The sequence below is a fragment of the Siphateles boraxobius genome, unplaced genomic scaffold (genome assembly GCF_051911475.1).
Source record: "Siphateles boraxobius isolate OS27281-9 unplaced genomic scaffold, OSU_SipBor_1 130, whole genome shotgun sequence".
Taxonomy (NCBI): domain Eukaryota; kingdom Metazoa; phylum Chordata; class Actinopteri; order Cypriniformes; family Leuciscidae; genus Siphateles; species Siphateles boraxobius.
The window spans coordinates 7,304,555-7,331,603 of NW_027508734.1; the positions used below are offsets into that span (position 1 = coordinate 7,304,555).

Here is a 27,049-nt window from a genome sequence, read left to right on the forward strand (position 1 = left end):
TGCGGATATTGCCATCTTTTGTATTGTCCCCATAATGAAGGGTTTACCAGGACCACACACACACACACACACACACACACACACACACACACACACACACACACACACACACACACACACACACACACACACACACACACACACACACACACACACACACACACACACACAGCATAGTGATCATTGCTTTGTTATAACCGAACCCTAACCCACTCTCTAACCTTAACCCTACCATAAAACCTTCTGCATTTTTACAATAATAATAAAAAAACTTTATTTTTTACCTTTTTTATACAAATAAGGAAACCCCTAAAGGTGCTTTTCTGGGTACAAATGTGTCTCTAAAATATGGTAAAGTAGTACACAAACACAGACACACATAAACATACAAAAAAAAGATGAAATTATTGCTTTCACATTTAACAATTTGTCATGAGTACCCTTTCCCTGTCTTTACCATGCACTATGTGTACGTGACTATTAATAGACTTTGACAGATTCACACACACATTTATTGCTTGTACAGTATGTGTGTGTGACCTTGGCCCTGTTTACACCTGGTATTAACATCCGTCTCATGTAATCCGGTCACAAGTGGTAAACGGAGACACATTGCTGTTTACCTCTTACTACTAACATGCATCCACAATGTGACTAATGGTCAAGGTATTCAAACAGGACGGTTTCTGATTTCATGACTATATACAGTAATTTACTGTATCAGATGATGTTAATGCATGTCAATAAGGCACATATTATGTTTTTAACCCTTTTTACACCTATGCTTAGTTAGCACTGAATTGTGATCAGTTCACTTTTGCAGAATACCAGCTTTAAACAGAGGATTTAAGTAGGTTCGTTAATAAACATTACAATAATAAATAACAGCATGTTTTGCTCTATGATAGGTCCATGACACGGTAAGCACACTGTTTAGCGCTCAGAGTCTTGCTCCTGAAAACAACGCCTGAATGTGAGCCCAGAAAGACCTAATAAACTGCTGTCGGATCTGATCTACAGACCCTATTAAGTGCTCACTATCAGCTGAGTCAGCTACAGACTGCTCTCACACACACACACACACAGAGAGAGAGAGAGAGAGAGAGAGAGAGAGAGAGAGAGAGAGAGGTGAACAGGCACGTGCATCTGGATTCTCTTAGCTCACATACAAAAGAGTTAGTATGTGAAATGCTCTGAATGTGCAATCTCTCTGTGTGTGTGTGTGTGTGTGTGTGTGTGTGTGTGTTGGGATGTTCATGTCCAAAGAGAATGAGGGACAGGGGAAAGAGAGAAGGGGAAAAAAGGGGTCAAATACACAAACACAAAGCACATGCAGCTGGTCTGTATACGCCTCGGCACGCGAGTCTCGGAGACTTTCCTTACGGATTCAGGGAGTTTTTGTGTGCACGGATGCATATTTATGGCTGCTGTTTACAAATGTGTGTTCAACTCCCTCACTTCTGTCTTCACTGCACACACACAGGACCATAGAAAAACAGCGAGTCACCTTTTGGGTTCAAAGACCTGCCAAAAAATGTAAAAATAGAGCGGAAGAGACACACAACCACAAAAACACTGACCAGAGACTGAGTCACTTCAGGCCACATCCATCAAACTACTGAAAAACACTGTGGTGTCTCTGTCTCAGCCCACAGACGTATGTGTCCCTCCCACTGTGGGCATCTATAGCTGAGGGGGCGTCGGCCTGTCTGATCTCCACCCCGTCCCGTCCCGCTCCTGTCTGACTCCAGCGAGAGTGTGAGAGAGACAGACAGGCTCTGAAGTTTTGAAAGTTTCTCTTTCTCTGGCTTTTACCTTAACCTTCAAATTCCCTCCGTGTCATTTGATTTCAGTCACTCAAACAGTGTACAAACCCTACTGAAAAAGATAGTTCATCCAAAAAATGAAAATGAATGAAATTTACTTAACCCTTAAGTCGTTCCAAACCCGAATGTTTCTCTTTCTTCTGTGGAACACAAAAAGGGCAAAACTTAATGAATATCCAGTAGGACGGATTCATTACAATAGCATTTACATCATGACTCACTTTAACACTTAATAAAGCACCATGCAGCATTTTCCAAGTGCACGTTCACATTTTCACACAAAGATTTCACGTGTTTCAGATGTTCCGCAAAAAGATCCAGAAGTGCAGCACCATTTATAAGAGTGAATCTAACAAACAGAAAGATGATGATTACATTTACATTTATGCAGATGCTTTTATCCAAAGTGACTGACACTGCAAGTATTGCATGTATTGAAACCCATGACCTTGGTAGCGCCATGCTTTATAGAAATGGCATTTGTTAAAAGTAATGAAGTATACTGTAGAGTATAACGTAGTGAATGGTGCAGGTGTGATTAGTCAAATGCACTTCATGGTGAAAATGCTCGTCTTGTCAAGGCATTAAAACAGTTGGTTTGCCTTGAATGAGGAAAAAAGAGAGAAAACGACTCACTGGTCTCAACATATTCATCAAATAACTTACTTAAAAACTTATGCTGGATTAAATCTATGGTAAAACTTAATCTATATTAATTAACATACTTCAAAGCAAGATTAGGACTGGGTTAAAAATATGGATTTCTCGATATTAATCGATTCGTAAATCATAAGAATCTTTAGAAAAATAACTCTAGAGAGGAGAATTTTGCTAAATATATGCTCTATATTGCATATTCATTGTATTCTTAATGTTCTACAATATTTAATGCAAGTTTGACTAAATTCATCATGTTTTATGACAGCCACTATTTAAATGTTTATATTTCAAAACAAGTAGAAACATGATTATGTCATTTAAAAGTAATTGTAATGTACGTAGCCTATATAATACAAGTCAATTAATTTTAACCTCTTATATTATAGTAATGTACCAAACGGGGGTTCCCTCTAAAGTTTACAGCATAAGTTGAGAGATTTTTTTTTCCCTTGAGAGTATTTTCCATGTACTTCGAAATTGGAATTGAATCGAATTGCAAGCTTGTGAATTGAAGTCAAATCGAATTGTAAAATTTGTGTCAATATCAAGCCCTAAGCTAGATACCATTGTTTATATGATTTGACATAAAGGAATGTGTTTAAAAACATATTAGTTTTTGCTGCAGTAAAACAAATATTGTGAAATTTGTATTAACTACTGAAATATTGGTATTGTGACAACCCTATTCCTTTTTATTTTTGGCAAAACTACTGTAATGTACGGCTTACTGCTTTATTTCAAAACACGTTCATAAAAGTTCATACACGCAGATAAAGCATGAGTGTTTTCTAAATACATGTTGAATGAGGGAGGAGGGATGACTGCAGGAATCTGTGTGTGTGTGTGTGTGTGTGTGTAGTTATGTGGTGATGTGTTGAGTGCGGATGGGGGGTTTCACTGCCGTGGGGGAAGGGAGAACGTCTGGACGCAGAGGTCATGAGGGTTCAGGGTGTCTTAAAGTTTTTGTACGCAGACAGACACACACACACACACACACACACACACACACACACACACACACACACACACACACACACACACACACACACACACACACACACACACACACACACACACACACACACACACACACTTCACACTCACTCAGACGTGTAAGGTCATGTTACTGCCCCGATTTCGTTATGCATGTAAACACCTTTACCACAGTTCTGCTTGCTTATTCAGTGTGACGACTTATAACATAAATGAGGATTTCTTGCATTGTCAGGTTTTTATAATGAGCTGATATTTGATAGCTTAGAGAATTTTGTTGTGCATGTAAACACTGATATTACAGTAACAGTGATACTAACTGATGACAGAAAGAGTCTAAATTTACACTACCATTCAAACGTTTGGGGTCGTAAGATATTGCAATGTTTTTGAAATAAGTCTCTGCTGCTCATCAAAAGCGTACTATTCTGAAATATTATTACAATTTAAAAAAATATATATTTATGAATATATTTTTAAAAGTATTTTTACTTCCTGTAAGGCAAAGCTGTATTTTCAGCATCATTACTCCAGTCTTCAGTGTCATAATCCTCAGAAATCATTTTAATATGATGATTTGCTACTCAAGTAACTTTAGAAGCTGCTTATGGAGACCATGATACATTTTTTGATTAATATAAAGTTTAATATAAACTTTTAATATAAATTAATATAAACAGCCTTTATTGCCATAATGAATGTTGTTATAGTCCCTAAATTCACTGCATTCATGCTGAATAAAAATATTACATTCTTTAAAAAAAATCTCCTCAAACTTTTGAACAGTGCTGTAAATAGTAAAAAAAAAAAAAAAAAAGAAAGAAAGAAAGGGGAATGTAAACTGCTGAAATGTTTCAAATAGTTTGGCACAAATGCGTATATACATATAAACTGAGAATAATTTTAAGGTGCATTTCTTGTGACGGGTCTCGATAAAAACGTCTTTTTGTATAAATGCGTATACATGTGTGTTTCTGTGGTTTGGACTAATTATAGGTAATGATCCATCTGAGTGAGAAGAAACTAATTCAAACACTATGGAAGACCACACATGACCAGAGCCACCCTGAGCTCCCAGACTCCCTCTCTCTCTCTCTCTCTCGCTGTGGGTGGTGCTCGGGCGGTACTAGAGCTTAGATGCTGGTACCGCTCAGATGGGCATACAGTGAGGGCAAAGAATTCATTAACCAAAATACTTAAGAGTTTGATGTGGGCCACACACAGCGCGAGAGACACACACTGCCACACAGCTGCAGTTGGAGCGAAACCGAGCGCGTGCGGAGGGTTGTGCGAGCCGGAGATAGAGCAGGCCATCAAAGTGAAATGATATCAGAGTGAGAGCCAGCGTTTGGGGGTTAAGAGAGCTGGATGGAGACCAGCTTTGTCCTTTCAGACCTCGGGGGACTCGAGGCAGCAGATCTGGCCCGATGCCAGGCTACACGCAGGGGCCGTGCGCGCAGGAAAACCCCCGGCTAAATCGGGGATCGCCAGGCCACGCTAGGCAGACACGCTTGCGCCCTGCAGCACTGCCGCGATACAATAGCATGCATTCCGACTGGGTAACAGAGTTAAGAAAACTCATCTTGATATTTTTAGCCATTGATGATATTCAATATATTGAACAATCTTGATATATATGTATTTTTTTAGCTTTTAGTATGAATATGTTAGCCTTAAGGTTATGAATAAGCTGGTGTGTTGCAAAACAATATTAAAAATTCCCATTTAGCAGATATAAGCATTCAAAACGTACAGTCTCTCACTCCCGTTAAAATGGACCACGGATTTATATGACATCACCGTGGACATCATCTTCTCATCACATCTTCCGTCCAATCAAATGCTCTCTAGAATTTAAAGCGTCCCGCCCTCTATGCTATAAATAACACCAGGCCAAAGCTACCGTTGACACGTCATGAAGCAATATGGGTTGGAGATGTGTGTTCGGTTGCTCAAACGTCAAGTACGAATTGCAGTCTGTGAGATAAAGTAAACGTTATAGGCTATTTGAAAAGTGGGAGGAGCCATTCAATGTTTCAGTGGAAATTACGTCAACGCATCACACAAAGCTGTGTGTTCCAAGGCACTTCAGTGGGCCTTAAAAGTATTTATATTATGACAACTCTCAGAAGAGTTTAGCATGGCAATGGATATTACAATGTAAATGTATTTGGTCTTGGCAGAATTCAGCTTCTACGCTGCTGTTATTGCTACTGCTTTTTATTATTGCTGTTATTGCCGGTCTGCCAATACACACACGGCACATTGCTGTGAGCATGTAAGACATACTGCTGCTGCACAATAGCATGTATGAAGTTACCTGTATTAGATCTATCCAGGTGGAGCTGGGGAAGGTCGTAAAGTGCACGATACTGTAGGGTGTCTCATTTTAGTGTAGGGACCGACGCCAAAGAACTAGTGCTGATGAAAGCCGGCTGTGTTGTCGCCTCACGTCGCCTGTGTCGAGGAAAAAAAGCTGCACTTGAGAACTACAGCCGACTGTCAGCTAGCATCCGTGTTCTGCGCCTGCGTGTAAATGAGACAACGGTCTATTTCTGCAGATATATTCGTCATCCAAAAAGGGAAACCGACGCTGCAGGCTGCAGATACACAAACCGTAAACAAAGCGCGTGAATATCAATCCTGCTGATCACTTTCTTTATTCCACTCCGCTCATGTTAATGTTAACATATTAACCCAGGAACTGATAAGAAGAGCGGGGCAGCCTTCTGTCTGTACCTTTTTGACTTCTTTGCTCGCTGTTTTGCTATTATTCTCGTGCACTGACTCATTCACTGATGCCGAGTTCACACTGAACGATTTTAAGCCCGATTTTCGCTCGACGACAGGTTGGTGCTCGGTGCTCGTTCACGTGAGTGGCAATCGCGCAGTGTGAATGATCAAAGAGTCGATCTGAGAGAAATCGCAGACGAGTCGCCGACGCCGGTGAGATATTTGGCCATGCTCAGTATCTGGACCTGTCGGCGATTCCAAATCCTGCTGTGTGAAAGTGTTCTGACTGAAAACTACATCGGTGATGACCTACAGCCAATCGGAGAGCAAGAAACAGGACAGCGGGACGTTCGGGGAGGAGTTATAGACCAGAATAACAGTATTTTAAAATATCTAACAGAAATAAAGCACAAACATTTGCTTGACCAGCAGCAACAGCAGTACATTGCAAAATTATTTATTTACCCCCAACTCTCTTGGCAAAACACACAATCCTTGCTCCCCTCGTCTCCCCCACCATTTCCTCCTGCATAATCAGTTTTTTCCCCATTTTTAATGACAATTTCAGTCTCGCGCGAGAACTCACGCACGCGTGATCTTGCGTTATTTCCTTATCACTTCTCGCGTGTGTTTGGTTGTGAAACGTAGTTTGTGCGGACCAGACAGAAGTTGTCAGCGATTCTTTCTTTTGTAAAGTCATGCAGTGTGAAACCTCCTGTTGCCGATCCATCGTGCAGTGTGAACGCAGCAGCAACTGAATGTGTCGTGCAGTGTGAACACAGCAGCAACTGAATGCTGCCCTAGATAGTCGTGCAGTGTGAAAAGAACAGTGACTACTTTGAAAATCTTGCAGGGTGAACTCGGCATAAGCAGAACAGCCAATCAGAGTTCTCTCTCACTGACGGCCCGACACCGATTCTAGATGCTGAATCGGACAATAAAAAAAACCTCGATGGACGATCGTCGGCTTGGTGCGTCCCGGGCTTTAGGTTTCAGAAGAGTACTCGTAAGCACCCCCTTTGCTGTCGATATGTGCCCTCGATGCACACTTTTGGCGAGCCCACACTGAAGCGACCTCCGCATCAGACTTCTACCCGACAGACAAAACGGCGTAACGTCACAAAAGTGTGGACTCGGAACAAGATTACGAGGGATCAGGGTTCCATTTGGAACAGGACCTGTGTGATGATGGCATGCAGAGATCACATGAACAGGGGAATACTACTCTTTTTTTTTTTTTTTCACATCTCCAGCATAAATAAATCATGAATGTTCAATGCATCACCCAGCCCTACTATGAACACTTCACATAAACACAAACAGAGAAACAACACACACTCGCACAGACCTCTCGCTGTTAATGAATCCTGAAGACAACTGCTCACTGTCCCAGCCCAAGCTGAAGTGGCCTTCTGATCGTAACTGTGCTCTCCAATGAAAAGCACTGTGGCGGTGCATGGTACAGTCAGAGATAATAAAACCATGGCACTGAATGATTACCACGTGCACCATGGCATTTACATGGTGCTCCAAAACATTTCAAAGAATACATTTACACATTAGGCAGATGCTACACATTCCCTGGGAATCCAACCCATGACCTTTCTAGCAACATGCTCTATCAGTTAAGATATAAGAACAATTAATATACAATTATAAAAAAAACATACAATTGCTTTGGTAAATGTCCAAAAAACATGGTATTACTAACAGATACTTTTCATTAATGAAGAGTTATCATTACCTAGAAAATAAAGAAAGGGCAGATAAATGGAACAAAAATCTGAACTTGCTTGACACGCGAGAACGAACCTTTTTGGTTCTTTCAACGTCAAGCAAACATGCTTGAGCTTCCGTTTACCACAACTGATGTGTGAGTTGCTGAATGTTTATATGTAAATAAAAGCCTAAATTCAATATTTCCAAATTTTTTAAGTTTCAAAGTGTCAGTTGCGTAGCTGTCAATGGAGGGACAGAAATCTCTCAGATTTCATCAAAAATGTCTTCATTTGTGTTCCGAAGATGAAGAGCCAAGATGCTCAAGCTAAAGTGTCAAAAAGCCCGAAATACTACTTAGGATGCAATAAATAAAATGGACAGCATGTCATTTTTGACTTATAAGCGGAAGTCAAAAGCTCAAAACTATAAGTGCACAGATTCAGTTCAGAGCCTGAAGACAGATTCCTTGATTTCAATTGAAACACTGTTTGACTGCCTGTCCCACCATTTCTCTCTCTCTCTCTCTCCACCACAGTATCTTTGTGCCGGAGGGTATAAGAGCCAGGAGCCATTTTTTCCTTTGACAACCGCCCATATTTCCATAGGCACCATTTTCATGACGGCAGTGCCAATAGTGTCTGTGTACTGTTGCAGCGAATTACATCATCGCATTGCATGGTACTGCTCTGGGTTTTTAGGACAAATGAGTGTTTATGAGTCTGTGCGTGCATGTATGTGCAAGGATTAATGCTTTGTGCCTAGGCAAGTGACCTCTGTATTGAATAGACAAACCAAAGAGATCAAGTTACCCCATTTCCCCCCTTTTCTCCTGCTCTGTCTCTCCGTCTCTGTCGGGTGTAGAGTTTCTCCAGGCTCCAGACAGAGGCACTAATAGGGCCTTTACCCCCAGACACCAACAACACAGGGGACAGAGAGACAGACAGACATAGAGAGAGAGCAAGAGAGAGAGAGAGAGAGAGCGAGACGGTGGGGCGTGTGCGTGAGATGGAAGGAAAGTGTGTAATTGATGGCACACCTGCATGCTATCAGTAAAAATGAGAGCCATGAGTGCATGTTAAAAGAAGAGAAACAAGAGATGGAGACGTGTGTGTGTGCTTTGTGCAGTGTATTCAGCTATTTGAACTCAAAAGTGCACGTGGAATGTGCAGTATGCTTTTTATCATGTTCCCTACAGCCTACAAGAATAAGTTTGCAACTGCAGATACCAACTAACAATGATTCCACTTCCTGACAAACATTTCACTCTCTCCTACAACTGCCTTTTCAAGATGTTCTATACCTCATGGGGCGTCCCCTCATCCGTACCCCCAAATCCCTCATGACCCCTTAAGAGTCTCTGACAAAGCAAACTCCTCCCACATGACCCCTGTAGCCCTGTGTCCAGTTAATGAAGTTATTTTTAATGACACCACGATGATAGGGAACTAAACTAACTACTACTACTCAAACGACAATCTAGAGCTGCGTCTGAAACCAAATGCTTTCCTACTATATAGTATGCGAAAAACAGTACGCTAACAGAGTAGTCCATCTCAATACATAGTATTCAAAAAACAGTAGGGCGAAAAAGTACCCGTATGACCTACTACTTCTGGCGAGATTCTGAAGTGCGCATTCGCTAACACTTTACTATCCCATGAGGCCATAGGAGAGGATTTATGAATGCTAGTGAAGCAAGGCAACTAAAGTCACGTGACAGTAACAACATGGCGGATGTAGTACACCCGAATTTCATTCATACTGTATAGAACATACTTTTTTAACGGTCAAGAAGTTAGTTCAAATTCAAATGTAGTACCTACTCAGACCGTACGCGATTTCGGACACAGCGAACATGATGCATTGAAAATCAAATGCAGTAATAACTATACAAAAAATTAACAACCAGGCTCTCTATCGACATCTGTGGTTTAAACATAAAATTGTGACCACTGAAGTAAATCACATATCTGCCGCTATAGTAGCCAAACTTTTGTTTCCTGAGTTTATGAACATGACATAAATATGCAAGGTCAAATGGCAGAAGCCTAAAATTAATCAGCTCTATAAATCAATATAAGCTCAATATAAATCATTACTGTAGACTTAAAATGCTAGTTCTGCATAGTTTTGCAGCATTGAGCCAATCACAAACATATCTGTTGATTTTACAATCTGAGGTTAAGTTACCACTGAAGAAGAACTGAGTGAATTCACAAATTCTCTCAATATAACAAACAGTTATGTAAATAAGAGATTCGTTGTGCAGTCAGCTTCATTATTTATAACGGAACCGTGTAAGATCTTTGTTGGATAGCATTTACACTAGTATTTTCATGATTGGATAACTTTCTGATGAGTAAAAATGCCCTAAGAAATGACCAATATAAATGAACCCAGCTAGAGACAACCACACACACACACACATCGCAAATGTAAACAACATAATGGATAGAAAGAGAAAAGTGTCTGAATGTATAATTCTAGGGTTTATATACTTCTATATGCGTCTCTTTATCTGCTGGCCAAACAGGCCGTGCACATTTGAGCACAAAAACACACAGGCAAAACACCCACACACACAGACGAACTGCAGAGAGACGGGCCTCCACATGAGAAGGTGGGTAGGTTAACACATTCCCAGGTAAAACAGTTACAAAAGACTGTTCCAGGCAGAGTCTGTGTGTGTGAGATTAATGGTTACAGTATCCCAGGTAAGTGTGTGGGAGTGTGTGAGGCCTCTATAAGGGTCAGCAGCTACAGCATAATATCACAAACGAAACACACACACACACACACACACACACACACACACACACACACACACACACACACACACACACACACACACACACACACACACACACACACACACACACACACACACACACACACACACACACAGAGGTACTTCTGTGTTTACATGTGAGAGTGAAGTAAACTGGTGACAGTTTGAAAGGAAGGAAAAGAAAGTGCTTTCATGGTGCACATTGTATATTTTACCCACTGAGTGTCTCTCGCTCTTTAAACCACACACACAATACTCTCTTCCTCCGCTGGGACTAGCAGACAGACGCAGTACGCTGACATTAAACCACACACACACAAACACTCGTATAAATATACTCCACTCACTCCTGGAAACAGCTGGCACACACACACGCACGCACGCACACACACACAAATGCACACACACACCTAATTTAAAACTCTTGCATGTCTAACAGAGGGGTGAAGGAACCAAAACATCTTTTTAAAATCCGTAATCCATCCCATTTGGGAGGAAATCACTCAAAAGTTTCTCCTAGAAACCAATGAGATTTAATAGAGAGTGAATTGAGACACCCCAGGATTGTCACATGCCTCATCTCCAAATTTTCAGAAGAGATCTAAACAACGTTACAAACTGTTCCCAAGTATGCAATCTTCAATTTAAACAATTTTAATCTTGGTGCATCCATTTATTTTTTTAGAACTTTAGGAAAAACATCAAAGAAAGTTGACAACCTTTGATCTGCAGATTAATGAAATGAGGGTGAGTAAATGAAGGCAGAATGAGAGAGAGAGAGAGAGAGAGAGAGAGAGAGAGAGAGAGAGTCCTCCACAACTAACCTGCAAGAATATCTGCCTTTCACACACACACTGCAGAATGTGTCATACAAACGGGAAAGATGGAGACAGAACATTCTCTCCAGCTACTGTTGAACAAAGAGACAGACAAAGAGAGGCAGAATGAATCTCAGGCAGTTTTATGGGGGAAAAATCAGTCACCTGAGAAAAGGAGGGAATGTGAGAGCAGACAGATGAAAGAAACGTTACACACGTAGCCTGTCTTCTGTAATTCACAAGCCTCCAGTCAATCTGCTGTTGTCTGCAGGGACCCCGTCCTTCATCTCACACACACACACACACACACACACACACACACACACACACACACACACACACACACACACACACACACACACACACACACACACACACACACACACACACACACACACACACACACACACACACACACACACACACACACACACACACACACACACTCACACTCACACAATTTCTTTTCCCTTTTCCGGCTTTAGACACTCATTTTCACTCCTTTCATCTCTCTCTCGCTCTGTGAGATGCAATAAGGTGAGCAAAGAAGTCAAATAATGTCCTGCCACAGCAGTCAGTGCACCAACACTCAGAGCAACACACAAACAGTGAGATCACATTAGACTCGGTCACTTTCCTGGAGTTTGTAACAATGACACACTGAATTAAATAAAGTCCAGCAAGAGCTCCAGAAAAACAACTGTCCTATCCATCCATCATATTTGTCTGTCTGTCTATCCATCTATTTTATGTATCTATCTATCCCTCCATCTGTCTGTCCGTCTATCATCTATCTGTCTGTTTGTCTATCTATCCATCCATTTATCTATCTATCTATCTATCCATCCATTTATCTATCTATCATCCATTTATCTATGTATCCATCCATTTATCTATGTATCCATCCATCATCTATCCTCTCTATCTATCCATTTGGTTTGTACGGCAGAGTACTACTGAGTGCTGTCAATGAATGAAAACTGCACATGCTGTCTGTCAAACTGTAGTTAAAGTGAGAATTGAATTAGACAGCCACTTCATCCACATGCACTGACACACACACACACACACAAACACACCTGCGCATCCTTCACTTGCATACTTGATAATTGCCATCCTGTCTCACCTGTGGACCTCGTCTCTCTCTACTCTTCCTCTTCCTCTTCCTGTCGCATTCTCTCCGTCTCTCTCCTGCCATCTCATTTTTCTTTCCAGAGCAGAGAGTGAGTCTGGGAGGAGGAGAGAGAGAGAGAGAGAGAGAGAGAGAGAGAGAGAGAGAGAGAGAGAGAGAGAGAGAGAGAGAGAGAGAGAGAGAGAGAGAGAGAGAGAGAGAGAGAGAGAGAGAGAGAGATGCATTATGTGTTTCTGCTCTTCAGGACTAAAAATAACAGAAAGTATTCATCTGTGTCTCTATGTGCAAGCCAAGATACTGTATGTTATTAGAGACTCAAGTCTGTATGTGATTGACCAACGAACGCAAGCTATATTTCACAGCAGTGGATATTTTTATCCTTGTATGTTATAGAGAATGTCTGTGCATGAGTTTTTCTTATAAGCGTTTCCACGCACATTATATATGACATTTCATGAAAGAAATTCAATGTATTAACAAATAAATGGCAAGCAATAAGGAATCACAAGCACACAGTTGCTTTAAGTCAAGTCTACTTGTCAGTCATCTTAGTAACAAGCGGTTTACAGGCATATGTACTGCTCCTATTTACCTCAATCCAAAGAAAAATCCTAAAATTGTATTCAATTCAAATCCTGACAACAATGGTCATAAATGTTGCTGTATTTTTCAGTTTATGTGCATGCAAAATCTCTATAAAAAATGTGTTTTTGTTCGATTAGCCAAAAGGTAGGATTTCTATTTCTAAAGCTGCTGTATTGACCGTTACAATTTGTGCCATATTTTTTTAAGATGTATCCGACTTCATTAAGATGTATCCTCTGCAAAAGTCCAGGAGCTCTGTGTGTGTGTTTGAGAAAAGTGCTGAGCTGTGTTGTAACCTGATCTGCATCAGTGTTACAGAAGAACTCACTGACCCACAGTACAGTAATGCATACATTCAGTCCATAACTCCCACAATCCGCCAACAGCACTTCATGCCAAACTAACCATAAGAACCAGAATAATGTTCGATCTTCCTTAGACTCCACCGCTCTAACAGTGGGTCTTCACTTTGCTTACAATAACTAGAAAACAATAAAAAGAGGAGGGCACACTCAGTATTAAGATACATGTATTAGAGCTGGGCTTGTGCCAGAAGAGAGAGAGAGAGAGAGAGAGAGAGAGAGAGAGAGAGAGAGAGAGAGAGAGAGAGAGAGAGAGAGAGATAGAAAGAGAGAGAGGGAGGGATGTGGTGTTGGGTGGAGTTGATTACTCTGATCTACAGAATCTCATCAACACAATCTCCACTTCAAGCTTTAACACTCCTAGTGTCATTGTTTTCAGATGGATCAGAAGACTATGGTAATGTGTGTGTATTTATGTAGTGCAATAGAGAAGCTGGAATCACACTAGGGGTGGTTAATCAGTCTGATTTCCCGATTCGATTACGATTATTGAAGTCCCGATTCGATTACAGTCAATTTTCGATTATTAACGATTCTCGATTAGCGATTATTGATTTTCCATTTCACAACAGTAAACGAAAATACACTACAAAGTGATTGCAGTATTAAAAAAAGTCAGCTGCTGAATTACTTAACTCTTTTATTGAGTAACAACAACTCAAAGCACTTTCTGTGTCGTGTAGTTATAACTTAAGAATTATTTGTATGTAGCTTATGTTCTGTAGAACACAGAAATGAATACATCACATTGTGTTGTGACTCATCAAGTTGAACTAAACAATAACAAATAAATGAAAGGCTTATTTCCTTTAGGGAGTAGATCAGAACCAACATACTGTAGAAATTGGACAATTTCCTTCTAGAAAGACAAGGTGTTGTTCAGGTGGAGGAAGACTGTAGGTTGCAGTCGAAACATATCAAGGTAAAGAAAAGGTTTTCTCTCCACCTGAACACCTTTCTAGAAGAAAATTGTCCAATTTAATCATTAAGAAGACAAAATGAACATTTTTGAACAACTTACTGTAACTTCAGTAACACCTATAGGCAGTGGTTAAATTGGGCCGGGGCTCTCCGGGGCTCAGCCCCGGCACATAAGCCTGCTCGTTTGCAGTCAGTTGCCTACTGGAAATTATGTCACATACAATTTGATGAAAGTGATGCTTTTGAAAACATATTTCTGACAATAAATGAAAGATTTTTGAAATGGCATGTCTATTTTGTCTCGGCGGAGCTGAGATGAGAAAAATCGGAACACGGCCGTATTTTTGTTCAGCTGCTTAATCTCGTTGTCAGTCGACCATGATCGCGCACCGCTCGCGCATGCGCATCTGACACGGATAAATGTACGCAGCAATAATGAATGTTCCTGGGAGACCGTGGTTGCTCGGGATGTGGATGTTCCAGAAATGTCAAAAAAGTGCCCTGGCCTTGAATGACAAGGTAAGAAAAATAAGACTAAATCAAAATTAAATAACCAGGACTAGGTTGACCATGTGATTTTTCTCAGGAGATGTTTTGAGCATTTTACTTCAGATACCGGATTATCAGCAAACCGCCAAGAGAATTGCTAATGTGTGTGTGTGTGTGTGTGTGTGTGTTGTCGTAGTAAAGAGAGAGAATGGGAGAAGGAAGTTTGTATGAGGTGGACCTGGTCACCACAGACCCAAATCTTCTCAGCTGTTGCTACTGTCATATGCTGCACTGTCTCTCCATGTGGCACATTATGTTTGGCACATTGTATGGGTCACTATATCATAACAAGGTATTACAACGTGTAATCAAGTGATGACTGATTAGCAGTAATGTAAATGCTAAATGTCCTAATACCTGTTGCAAAGTAAATGCTCTTAACCTTGCAGTTTTTCACATATCATGTAATACTCAATTTCTCCATTTCTTTGCACAAAACTCTCCAGAAAGTGCTATTTAATGGTTTATTTTTCAAAAAAAAATTCACGGGGGGGCATGCCCCCGGACCCCCCTAGGGAGAGCACCCCCACATAATAAATACCAATTTAACCCCTGCCTATAGGCCTGTCATGATAACAAATCTTGCTGGACGATAAATTGTCCAGAAATTATTGCGATAAACGATAATATTTATAATAAAGTCGTTCGGAGACCATTTTCTTCTAAAATAATGATAATGGCATAATAATGAAGGTACACCTTTTCAAAGATCAATAAACTTTTATTTCTAAAGACTATTTAAATGAACAAAACAACCAAAAACAATAAAAGCAATGGACTCTGTCTCTGTTAACAAAAAATGCACTTACCAATGTGTGAATTCTGTTCACACTGAGAATCATATCATGTACTGTGTGAGCATGCGTCTCAGATGAGTATGTGCGCTAGTTTGTGTGTGTGTGTCTGTGTGTGCTCGCGTCTCATATGAGTATGTGCACGGAGAGTTTGTGTGTGTTCAGTCTCATAGAGTTTGTGCGCGAGTTTGTGTCTCCGTCTCATTGAGTATGTGCGCGAGTTTGTGTGTGTGTGTGCTCGCGTCAGTATGTGCGTGGAGAGTTTATGTGCGCGCGTGCGTCTCATATGAGTGTGTGCGCGCATGTCTCATATGTGCGTGGAGAGTTTGTATGTGCGCGCATCTCGTGTGTGTAGAGTTTGCGTGTATGTGCGTGAGCGACTTTAGGTGTGTCGTTGTGCATTTCATATGTATTTGTTTGAGCATTCAGCAGTATACATGTATGTTTGACTACTTAATATATGTGTATGCAAGTGTTTCATATATGTGTGCGGGAATCAAGGTTGATATAAGCCCTATACGGTGCCTCATATGAGGGTAAGAGAGCGCGCGCGCGAGAGAGAGGAACGAGCACGGGTAGTGCTTGCGCTACGGCGCTCTGCAATCAAATACGATTGTAAATAGGCTCAAACAGGCTTTTACACACCTGCTCTAACTCGCTCTGGCTGGTTACACCAAAGACAGTGCGTTACACGCTAACTGTTCGCGACGTTCAACTTCCGGTATACATTTTTTTACAAAATAAAATAATGCATTTTTTTTTAAATAAATAAAAAATCGATTTTCGAAGATTTAATAATCGATTCATACTCGTCCATAACATTTTCGCGATTAATCAATAATCGATTTTTTTCACCACCCCTAAATCACACATTAGCATTAGCAGAAATTGATTCCAATCATGAAGCTCCTATTAGAGAGAGAGCGGCTAACATAGCTAAAGAACTATTAGCAAACGCTTCTTGGGAAAATGTGAGCAATTAGAAACACAGTGATGGTACAGTTTCCCAGTTGCTGTGTTCTAATCTATCTAATATAGTTTTAGTTAAGCTGAAGAGTGTTATAATACTTTATCCAGTCAGAGACATAGCCTTCTGGACAGTGGTCCAAAATTGCTTTGGGAAACCCATCTTATCCATTAGGGTACCATTTGGGACTTTGAGCATCTTTGAGCATCGTGACCAGCCCGACACAGCAACACTGTCCTAACCAATTTTCTTCACAGTGATCGGGAAACCAGTCATTAATATTGCAATTCTGTTTGATGACACTAGAGGTGCAGAAATTCATCTTTAAATGAAAATGAAAACAATTACAAATAAAGACACGTAAATTTGTACTGCCATAGCTTTCAATACATGTCTTCGGTTTATTTTCATTTCCTGCTCGTCCGGCACTTTGCAACAACACAGCATCGATTCTGCAACGACTTTCCTATAACAACGCCTGACGTTCTACGTTTTACATGGCGTGAGAAAGTCGCACAATGCACAAAAATCGGATTTGGACAGAGTCTGAACGCAGCCTAAGTGCCATGGGCTCTCTTGTCTATTATCTTAACCCCATCGTTCTTGTTTTCAGATTATTGGTTTATTTGCCCCACCTGTCCTTCCCTGTTGCCTGCGTGTCTAGCCATGCTAAGCCTTGTCCTGCCTTGCCTGCTCAGTCCTGATGCCATTGGGTTAGGGACTTACTGCACTAAATATACAGAATATTGGACACAATCAAAAGTTCACATCTGGAGAAAAAAATGGGGAAGTCTTCAAAAAAAAAGTTAAGTAAAGACACTAATTATGTCATTATTGACATTAAAATCATGTCAATCACTGGGGTTAAGAATATTTTTTATTTATTTAAGAAGAATATAGGTCAAAAGGAAGTTCCCTTTTGGATAGCTAAGTACATATATGTGTGCTTGTGTTTTGGAGGAGGGGGGGTGGGGGGCTTTGGTTTGGGGTTAAGAGCATAAAGGGGGGGACTGAGGGGAACTTTGTCTACGTGATACTCTGTGCATAGCCTAGCTCTATGTGCAAACACACACACACACACACACACACACACACACACACACACACACACACACACACACACAGATTATGGCTATACCATTATATCTTCCCATGGAAACCAAAACAAAAGCATGCATGTTTACAGAGACACAAGCCAAAACAATTCTTCGCATCACACACACACACACTTATACACAGCATCAGAGCTCCACACACCAAAGAGCAACATGAAATATTTAGTGAATTTTTTAACATGTGCACCCCTAGCACGTGTAGAAGTGCAAAAAAGAGAGAGAGAGAGAGAGAGAGAGACAGGAAGGAGGAAATGGGAGGGGGAGATGGAGTCAATGAGTGCAATGGGAGAGCAAGAGCAAGAGAGAGAAAAACCCAGCTGACTCTTTTCCAAGCAACTCCCCCTAGCAACAGCCCTCACTCAGCCTGTGCCCTATTGGCCAGCTGACAGCCCGCATCACAAGCCCATGCAGGACAATCAGCCAATGAGATGTCATAATGGGCCTGAGCTGTAGGGAGAGCTAAGCTTTTTGGATTCCATGTTCACCATGGCAACAGAAGCCTGGCCCTGACTTAAAGGTACCCTGCAAAAACACACACACAAACCAAAACATACGGCTACTCGTGGACACAGGGATTGTTGCTCCTTTAAAGCTGTCTGATTTACAGCAGACCAACACACAAATCACAGAAAACACAAACAGATACTGTCAAAGCTCCAAAAAGTATTTGGATACACAATATCAAACTCAGTGGTATTTGCACAAATGATACTAGAGCTTTTCTCCGATCTAACTTCGCTTTTCTGAGGTGAACTTTTTCAGATGACTTTTAACTAACAGGTCCCAACATGAATTCTATAGTCAGTTCTCCTTTTTTCTCTCCTTCTTTTAAGTTTACAGGTATCCTAGCAGAGTAACAACAGGTGTAGTTCCCTCACTATGACCATGATCCAAAAAAGTGCAACAATATTTGTTGTATTAATTATGAACAATACATATAGTGCTGTCAAATTGATTAATCACGCACGCACACACACACACACACACACACACACACACACACACACACACACACACACACACACACACACACACACACACACACACACACACACACACGTACAGGGCCTAAAATTAACACTCGCCAAGTGCCAAATGCGAATAAAAATCGGTGTTGATATGAAACGTGTCAATCGCCAGTTGGCCGGTAACATTTTTATGAATTCTAACAATGTAAAGTTGTGAGAACATGAACGACGCTCGGGACAGATGACAGGCCAGTGCTGCATCGTCAGGAAAGAGCAAGAAGACACAAGACAACTCAATTCGTTTGTCGGGTGCTGTGTGGGAAGTTTTGTGTGAGAAATCTGCGTCTCAGACAACACACGGATACTAAATTGAATTCTCTTTCACATCTTCTTACGCTTGTAAAGTCATATTCAAAGAAAATGATGTCAAAATGCCCGTCTTGACATGTATCTTTGTGAACAGTCAGTTATGTGTCTTAAAGGGTAAGTTCGGTGTTTTACAATTAAAGCCCTGTTTTAAGATCGTTTCTGATAAAATCGAATGGTTAAGATTGAAATTTGGACACATGCTTCTGTCCCGAGAATTTTCGGTTTCTGTGGTAGCACCCCCCCACCTACACAATGGTTTCATAGGGGCACTGGAACAATCATTCATAAAACGCATTAAACTTTAGTTTACAAAGACGTGAAACTCACCGAGTGGTCTGGGGTGTTCATTGATATGCTCAAACAAAAATTGCTGCAAAAGATGTTTTTGGTGGGGGGTGCTAACACAGAAACCGAAAATTCTCGGGACAGAAGCATGTGTCCAAATTTTAATCTTAACCATTCGATTTCATCAGAAACGATCTTAAAACAGGGCTTTAATTGTAAAACACCGAACTTACCCTTTAAGTGAATGTAAACAGTTGAGAAAGAAAACGCATGTGTATCAGTATGTTGGATTTGTGCATTAGCTCTTAAAGTGACAGCAGCCTATTAATTTTTAATCTGAATGAAACAAAATACAAAGAAAAATCATTCACTGTTCTTCACTGAATACCTTTTGTAACTTTAATAAGGATTAATCTAGATGTTTCATGGCTGGTAAACAATATTTATTGCCGGTAAATTTACTTAAGTCACCAGCCAATGGCAGGTGTGGCAAAAAGTCAGTTTTAGGCCCTGTATTTTGGCCAAACACACACACACACACACACACACATTCATAATTTGAAACCAAAGTCTTTTTGTGAAGTGTTTGACTTGAGAAGTGTGGCATTGGCTGAAGAAATGTGACATTTTGTAATCCTGCAGAGAAAATACCCAACAGCAATGTAAAAATATATTTTTAAAAAATGATTAATTATTTCAACAGGGTTAACTACTGAATATTCATGTCTTTACCCGCTGCTTTTGATTACTGGATAATGAACTTTGAAAAATCGTTTTACGGAAACTGAAGCTCATAAATTCCCCATATATATAAATATATACATATAAAAGCTAGCAAAAAAAGATCTCCGAAGTAAATACAACAATTAGCCTAATATTCTAAAATGTTTCAATGTACTGTACAGTGGAATATATCAGAATAATAGTGGAATGCTAATCTTTCAATCTCATAAGCACACGTGGATGCATTACAGCTCATAATGTCATCAACATGCTGAATTGTTGCATCATAAAGAGTTGAATTATGCCGTTCTCAACAACAGCAACATCAAACTCCAAAACTACCTCCACCAATCCAGACCGCTCACTGATCTCATCACATCCAATCATGGTGTGCATTAGCGCTCTAGAATACACAGACAAAACAAACACACATCAAATGTCTAAGACAGAGCACTGGAGAACAAAGACAGTGTGACAATCTCTTTTAAAAGGTTTTAAGGAGCATAAGCCTGTTACAGACTCTTATCAGAAGAAACACGCAGAGGAACAGAATAACAGACAGAGAGAAAGAGAGAGGAGAGCATGCAGTCACACAGAAACATCGTTGAATTTTCTGTGTGCTCTTTGTTCTCATCCTGAAGAGTCTGTCTCAATATTTCTCCAGTATTCTCCAGTGAGAACAAAGCTACTGTAGAAGAGGCATTCACAGGACGACGCAGTGTGAGAGCTCACGCTCGCTGAAGTGATCCATCTGTCGCTATCCAACACGCTGATCACACAATGTGGAGAGGCGTGTGCGTCTGTGTTTCAATGGGCTACGGCCTTCAGAATTAACGACAGGTAATTAAAGTTATGCCATAACTGTCCTGTGAGCTTTGGACTCCCATAACAACTGTCTAATTAAACCCAACCTTAATTACGTTCTCAATGTACAGTTACATCATGCACGCACACTTACAAATTTTCTGGCCATTTCAGTCAAATTCGTCACAATGAGATATTACATCAGATGTATATAGATATAATGAATGCTACTGTGATTTCATATACATACATTTCATCTGACATATTATAAATGAAGTGGTTTTAAATTGAGAGTGAGCGTTGTGAGTAGACCTCACTCTTTAAACTGCCCCTGTTATGCTTTTTTGAACATTACCTTTCATGCAGTGTGTAATACAGCTGTTAGTGAATGTAAAAAGTCTGCAAAGTTTTAAAGATCAAAGTGTACGACAAATAAAGTTATTGTCTCCAAAAAGAATTGATTCTGAACTGCAGAAACGAGTCGTCAGTAATTCCAGTCTCTCTTCTTGCTACAAACCTACGTAACAATGTAACTCATTTGCATAATGCCAGTCTATGGTGTTCATTGACTGTCTGTGAACAGCGTCTACTTTGACCCTCAAACACTGTAGTTGTAGCTGAGACTGGAAGAGTTTGGTTTGTGTCGTTCATGTCGAGAAGACGCTGTTTTCAGCGCTGAGATACACTTTGATGCCCTTTAAAAGAACGAGGACTCGCACTGGAATTGATACAGTAAAACTGACGCCATCGTTACTGTTTCTGACATGACGATGTAAGCAGTCGACCAATCACAACAGACTGGGCCATCTGACCAATCAGAGCAGAGTAGACTTTAGAAAAGGAGGGGTCTAGAGACTGAGGCCCCATCCACACTACTGCGTTTTAGTTTAGAAACGGAGAATTAAAACAAATACAATCTCCGTCCACACCAGCGTTTTAGCTGCGTATTAGAATTGATCTCCGTCCACATTAAAACGAATGAAAACGCGGATTACGTGACCATTCACCTACACTGAGTGTGCGCATGCCGGTGTAAACGGGAAACAGATTGACTATTCCTCAGATTTCGCTGAGGTTGATAAGTGCCGATCTGGTCATTCGAACCACAACTTCATTGATAAAATTATCCCACCATGCGCTGGTTCTTCCCGGCTTAACCCAAAACCGAGGCTCCATGTACTGTCGATACCGCCGCTGCACACGGGAATTGTCACAGATCGCTCGAATAATAGCTTGCCTCCAGCGCATGTATGCAGTTATAGCATTGTAAAATGCAGAGTTTACTTGCACTAACGTAACTAGTAGTCCAGGCTGTTGTTGTGTTTTCTTCCGTTGTATGACAGCCAATCAGAGAGCCGAGTTTGAGCCTCTGCGTCATCGTTTCTAAAGTCCTCCGTTTGACCCGTCTTCACTAAAACGCCCTCCGGAGATTCAAAACGCGAAACGGGGTCGGCAGCGTTTCTAAACTTCTCCGTTTTAGGTCTTCGTTTTTGCCGTTTCAGTCTGGACGGGAGGTGCAAACGTAGCAAAAGGTCTCCGTTTCGAAACTAAAACGTAGTAGTGTGGATGGGGCCTGAATCTTTAAACTAACGGTTTTCAGACTCTGTGAGAAATGAAGTGATGTGCAATATATATTATGAGAACATTAATGTGTTTTGTTGGGTCCCACTTTATATTAAGTGTCTTTAAGTACTATGTACTTACATTGAAACTAATAATTTGATACAATGGACTTATTGTGTACATACATGTTTTTACATCGTACTTATATTTTAAAAAATACCGGCATGTAATTACAGCTGTAATTAATGTATGTAATTACATTTGTAATTACACTGTTGACCCTTCTCTTACACCTTAACCCAACCTTAAACCGACCCATACCACCACACCTGTTCCTAACCTTACCCGTATCACACCTCAACAGCAGCAAAAGTGTTTTACAATACAACATGAACGTGAACACAATAAGTACATTGCACTTATTTTTCGATGTAAGTACATAATACTTAAAGCCACTTAATATAAAGTGGGACCGTTTTTTGTTTTTATCTTGGATGCTTGTAAAGCTATAGTAGGAGACTCTAAAACAAAATTAGAAACCTTTAAAATCACTCTTGATTCTAGAGACTATATTTTACAGTCCAGTCTATTTTTACTTTAAGCACTGAATCTGTTTAGAATTTTAGAGAGGAAACATGAAATGATTGAATGAACAAATCTCCTATTGCAGATTTTCAGCTGACTGCTCAACAAATAGCTGTTATTATCGTGATATTTGCTTTCTGTTTTTTGTTATTACTAGCTCATTTTGTTCTAGGACATCATACAGTGACAGACGGACACGCTGATCCAGAACTGAACATCAGCGTGAATCTAAGCTCACACTATCAATACGTGACTTGTCCAGAATGAGTCAAGTCATAAATAAGTACGATAATGTCAAAGGCGAGTCACAAGTATTCTAATATTGGCTATGTTGAGTCACAGGTTGTGCAGATTGGGATTGACTTGAGTCCAAGTCACGAGCCCGGAGTTCACGCCTCGGCCTCCACTATCACCCGAATATATGTCTCCCGCACACACACACACACACACACACATTAGATGGCTTATCATCACAGTGACGTAGACCTGACACAAGCTCCCTGCTGTCGTGTTCTTCAGCTCACAGTCTAAAGAGGGGTTAATGAGTTCTTAGAGAGCGACTGAGACTAGTTTAGTGCCTCGAGTGCAAGCAAAACAAACTCAGAACTGCATTTCCTGAGAGACTGCTTACAATTCACACAACCCACACAAAGAATTAAAAAGATTCGCTCCACTTCGTCATTGAGTTGCACTATGTAAAATTGTCCTAGCTATTAGGTGCACACAAGTAGTGCTGTGTACTAGATGTGCAGTATGCCTGCCTGATATTGTGTGAGGGACAATGGGCCTTTTTCACTGACATAAAATTACATATTCATCCTTCAATTTTTTTTCTTGGGAATAACAGCAGGGCTTGATTTCTATTTGCCCCTGTGATATTCATGTGACATTCATGTGCAAAAATGTGATTCATTTAAATGTATAATTCTATATTTACAATTATAGTTTTAATTTAAATTTTTTTTTTTTTAAATATTTACTACATATTTTAAACACGTATAAATCAACTTAATCAGGAAAACAATGGAAATGATACTGTTATTATAATTATACAAGGAAGTCCAATAGATTATGTGGTTTATGTCTGAATAAGTTACTTCAGGCAAGAATTTAACAAAGTAAATTCTATATTAATACTCAATTTAAGCTTGGAGAAATTAAAGCGTTTTTTATCAACATAAAAAAAATAAGTAAAAAAGACTTAGCTTTCTGATACTGGTGTTCCCATCATGCACTGGGGCATGCATAATTAATAAGGTTTTCCAGCTGTGTTTACACACTTTTATCATTGCTTTTGTTGTTAGCTTTCGTAACTTGCTGTTTTGTGACATCTGGAGATAATTTTCTGCTCAAAATGTCACATTCTTCCCATCATTCTATAATATACAGTTCTTAGCATAAGTGGATACACCCATGCTAAAGTTGACTAAAAAGAGGAATAAAAAGATCATCTTTTGGAAATTGATCTTAATGCCTTAATTAATAAAATGAGGAAAAATCCAACCTTTAAGGACACCAATTTTCTTTGTGAATGAATAATGTATCGTAAATAAATAAATGTTCTTCCTTAAAATACAGGTTGCGTAAGTCAGGACACCCCTCTGTTAAATTCCCATAAAGTCAGGCAGATTTTTATTTTTAAAGACCAGTTATTTCATGGATTCAGGATAATATGCATCCTGATAAAGTTCCCTTGGCCTTTGGAATTAAAATATCCCCACATCATCACATACCCTTCACTACACCTAGAGATTGGCATGGTTTTATTTCAGTTAGCCTAATAGCTGGTTTGATTTGCATTGAGAGATGATCTTTTGGAAAGTACCCCATGACAATCTCTAGGTTTGGTGACGGGTGTGTGACGATGTGGGGATATTTTCATTATTACTTAAGTAAGATGTACTTCAAACAGAGTATTGCAAAATAAACTTCTACTAAGTAGAAATTACTCGACAAGCTTTAAATGGCCAAGTTAAAATTACTTCATTTTTTCATTTTGCCGTTCAAAAGTTTGGGGTCAGTACAACTTTTTTCTTCTTTTTTTAAAGAGATTAATACTTTTATACTTCAAGGATACATTCAATTGATCATAACCGAAAGGAACAACGTTTATAATGTTACAAAATATTTCTATTTTAAATAAATGCTGTTCTTTTCAACTTTCTATGAATCAAACAATCCTGAAATTTTTTATCACGGTTTCCACAAAAATGAAGCAGCTCAACTGTTTTGATAATAATAAAAAATGTTTTTTTAGCAGCAAATCAGCATATTAGAGTGATTTCTGAAGGATCATGTGACACTGAAGACTGATGAAGAGTAATGATGCTGAAAATTCAGCTTTGATCACGGGAATAAATTACATTTGAAAAGATATTCAAATAGAAAACGGTTATATTGCACTTTTACTGTATTTTTGTAGCCTTGATGGGCAAACCTCCCCACAAATCTTACATTAAACTTTTGAACGGTAGTGTACATTAAACACAAATCACATTTTCTAAAGAAAATGTAAACAATCTAGTAGATATATTGTGTTTGCAGCTATTCAGCTGCTGCTTTTGCAATACAAATGTGCTGTTATTTGTCATGAAAGAAGTAGAGAGGGGGAAGTAAAGACAGACAAGGAAAGAAAGAGAAGAGGGAGAGAAGTGGACAGGCCATGATTGATGTCTCTGGCTGCAGCAGCATCTGGGTAATGTCTGTGTGTGTCGGGGTTAAGCAGGGGACGTGTGTATGTGTGCAGCGTTCCTGATAAAGTGCACAGCAGCATCAGAGTAAATTACAGTGGCGTGTTTTAACGTGATCACTCGTCTTCTAAGTGTTCTCTCTGTCTCAGTGAGTCTGTCTCTCTCCTCGGCAGGGCCTCTTGAACACAAAGGCCTGGAGCACAAAGAGCCGAAAGCAGTGGCTGCGTGCGTGTGTGTGTGTGTGTGTGTGTTGCTTTGATTAGCTCCTTTCATTCAAAAGAGGTGGAGGGCGAAGAGGAGGTTTTGATTTTCCCCGTTCGTCACCTTCCCACAGTGAACATGTGAAGAGAGTGAACCGACATGATGATAAGGGGAAGTTATTAAAAGAATAGTTCAGCCAAAAAGGAAAGTTCACTTGTTTGACTTTCTGTCTTTAGTGTGAGGCAGATGAGATGTTTGGCCTCTAAATATATTTCTGGTTCTTCTGATGTAAAGAAAAACAAGCTTTCTTATTTACAGAACGTAGGAGTGGCAATTTAAATATTAATAATACTACATTTACTAATAATTAAAACCAATGGGGCTCATCAGCTGACATTCTTCGAAATCTCCTCTTTTGTGTTCAGCAGAAGAAAGAAACTCATACAGGTTAGGAACAAACTTGAGGACGAGTAAATGATGACAGAATTTACATTTTTGGGTGAATTATTCCTTTCGGTGAAAGGAGAGAGTGAGCATCTGTTGAGCATCAAGAAGACAACAAATAAATAAAGTATCAAAACTAAATCTTGAACTTGGGGCCAATCTCTCTCCGCTTGTGTTGTTAGACACACTGGCAGTGGTGTGTAACCCTCAGGTTACAGATACTCCTTCTTCCCCACAGGCTCCTGCGTTCCTCTCCTCTCTTCCTCCTCCTAACGGTTGGCTGGGCCTCAGGCATACATCACTTCATTCACACAGAAACCCCTCAGGACACACAGAACATTTACCCACACAGGACACACACACACACACACACACACACACACACACACACACACACACACACACACACACACACACACACACACACACACACACACACACACACACACACACAC

General features: G+C 40.1%; 1 protein-coding gene across 1 annotated transcript in view; it reads right to left on the minus strand.

The window, feature by feature from the left end:
- The window catches only part of kdm6ba (lysine (K)-specific demethylase 6B, a), a 103,237-nt gene that overhangs the window by 61,983 nt on the left and 14,205 nt on the right, over positions 1-27,049 (minus strand). The window contains exon 3 of the mRNA XM_077227519.1: positions 12,664-12,766. The gene's annotated coding sequence lies outside the window, so the exon portion shown is untranslated. The remainder of the gene's footprint in view (positions 1-12,663; positions 12,767-27,049) is intronic.